The following is a 2,908-nucleotide window of genomic DNA, read 5'->3' as shown; positions in this document are numbered from 1 at the left end:
GAGGAAAAAAGAAAGTATATGGCTTTCAGGGACATAAGATGTGGGTATTAAGTCAATTGATTATGTGAATTTGAATACTCATTTAGTTAATAAAGTAAATATCAACCTTTTAAATATTGTTTGAGAATTAGAGATAATATTTACAAAAAACCTAGCAAAATGTCTGCAATATAATGATCTCTAAATAAATGTTGGCTATTATTAGAAATTTTCCTTTGACCAGGAGGCATTCATTCCTACTATATAAGGAAAAACAAAAATTGTTCAGAAACACTAATCAAAAATTACATTTTCATGTTTTATGTTACAAAATTTAAATGGACAGAATTCTGGAAGTTGAGAGTAGTTATCATGTTTAAAAAACTATTAAATAGAAACACTTAAAAATATGTTGATTGCTTTTTTTCCAAGTAAAGCAGAAAAATTCCAAAATGCAACAAAATAAAATAACTAAATTGAAAAGAAACCATCCCAGAGTTTATTTGGACAATACTATATATCTTCCCACACACCAGAGGAAAGAAATGTATCTCCAAAGCTTTAGGAAAGAGTCAGGGGACAAGATTGTTTATGCATAATGTTCCAAATTACCCTTTTTAAGTGAAGAACACTGAAAGTCATTTGTAGATACTGAATAATTTTAAAAGCATCATTATCCTTGTACATTTTCTAAATAATCTGTGCAACTTTGGTCTTCAAACCATATTTGATCATGTCCTATTAAAAAATAAAATTAAAATTAATTAATTAAATAAAAATAAAATAAAATTGATTTCATGGCCCTATAAAATGTATTTACTTAAAATTACATATGCATATATTTTGCATAAATGCATATATATAGTGTACATATAGATTATACATGTTATAAATGTATATATATAATCATTATAGATTATGTATGTTATAAATCAGCAAAAATACAGTAAATAATCTAGATGAACAAATCTGATTATTGAAGGACATTTCCAATTCCACTGTCACTGATCTCAGGTAAGTTAGTTCTTGTTTTCCCTAACCAAAACAAAACAATTGCATCTTCTGTCTTAAATAAATTCAGGAACATGGTATCGGTGGAATATTTTTCATTTTAGCTTGTGTTACGTTCTTCCCAATTATGCCAATTTCTGTCTTCATTTTTTCACATTGTTTGAAGGTATGTTTATACCTGGTGCCACCTTATGTTAGTCTAGACCTGATAATATATATTAGCGGACAAGTTTTCCTATCACTGTCCCTATCAAAACTTTTCATCTCCCCAGTTTGCAAACACGTAATCAGATCCCACTACCCTTACTAAGCATATTTTATTTTACTATATGTCTTTAATCAAAACTCAAGAAAACATTTACCCCAAAAATTTTTCCAAAAATAATAATTCTCCTAAGTTTTTAATTTTAATTTCAGTATAGTTAACATACAATGTTATATTAGTATCAGGTGCACAATATAGTGATTTGATGATTCTGTACATTACTCAGTGCTCATTATGATAAGCATCCTCTTCAATCCCCATCACTTACTTCACCCATCCCCCCACCCAGCTCCCCTCTGGTAACCATCAATTTGCTCTCTATAGCGAAGAATCCGTTTTTTCGGTTTGCCTTTCTCTCTCTTTTCCTGCCCTTTGCTTGTTTATCAGGTTTCTTCAATTCCACATGAGTGAAATCATATGGTATTTGTCTTTCTCTGACTGACCTATTCCACTTAGCATTATACTATAAAAATATGGAACACTTCACGAACTTTTACGTCACCCTTGTGCAGAGGCCATGCTAATCTTCTCTATAACATTCCAATTTCAGTATATGTACTGCTGAAGCAGGCACTGTAATTGTTTTTTAAATAAACAAAAATATCTGGGCGCCTGGGTGCCTCAGTTGGTTAAGCGACTGCCTTCGGCTCAGGTCATGATCCTGGAGTCCCGGGATCGAGTCCCGCATCGGGCTCCCTGCTCGGCGGGGAGCCTGCTTCTCCCTCTGACCCTCCCCCATCTCGTTCTCTCTCTCTGTCTCATTCTCTCTCTCTCAAATAAATAAATAAAACCTTTAAAAAAAATATCATATGAATTCATGTGTAGTCCAAGTAAACATCAATGAAAGATCATGCATCGACTTCATGTCTTTATACATGTAGATTCATTCTTGTTCTATAAAGCTGTCCTTCTGGCTAACACATATCCAGAATCACTCACGTTCTGCAATGATTTCCCTATGGTTATTTATTTTTTGCAGTCAATTCACAATGAAGTGACTCCTCAGCACTTCCTTATATTAGAAATCTGAATCTTCTCGTGCTTTGAAAGTGCTTTCCTCCTACATGATGTAGCAGCTGTTTAGAGAGATTCTTAGAACATGCTGCATCTTGGAGGGGAGAAGAATAATCCTGGGTACTGTTTTCTCAATTTTCCTGGCAATGAAGAAGTGGCCTTGGCCTCTGATATTTTTGTATGCTCCTATTTCCCTTGCCATGATCTCTTCACCTGTCACAGGATCTCTGCCTCTGACATGCAGTACCTAGTGAGCATCAGGTGCTGAGGAAACTCAGCGTGTTTTCAATTTTGGCTGTCAGCAACCACATTAAGGAAAGAAAACAGTGACAGCACAGAAACAATCTGGCATTTTATTTGTCCTTTTTTCTTATGTTCTCGTATGAAGTCATTAAGTCTTTGTCAGGGGAAATGTCATCACTACTCTTGCAAGAGGGCCATGTCAAAAGGGTGTGAACAGATTAAATAATTATTTCTGAGAAAAGGTGCATCACTGTCAAGCATAGTGTTAAAATTTAACTATGTGTTGCATATATTTAGTTGTGTCTGATGGTTAATATTTTTCTGTGAAAAAAAATCATTTGTGAGAATGTTTCATTCCTTTATTTTCTGAAGACTGGCCATGTATCTTCTGCAGTT

General features: G+C 33.8%; 1 non-coding gene across 1 annotated transcript; it reads right to left on the bottom strand.

Annotated features, from left to right (window-relative positions):
• Positions 1–1,722: 1,722 nt before the first annotated feature.
• Positions 1,723–1,829, bottom strand: LOC123324394. Its single transcript, XR_006539774.1, has one exon. It is a non-coding gene; the product is annotated as a U6 spliceosomal RNA (small nuclear RNA).
• Positions 1,830–2,908: the final 1,079 nt, after the last annotated feature.

This window comes from Neomonachus schauinslandi, chromosome 3, assembly GCF_002201575.2.
Source record: "Neomonachus schauinslandi chromosome 3, ASM220157v2, whole genome shotgun sequence".
NCBI lineage: Eukaryota > Metazoa > Chordata > Mammalia > Carnivora > Phocidae > Neomonachus > Neomonachus schauinslandi.
This window is presented reverse-complemented; position numbering and strand designations above follow the sequence as displayed.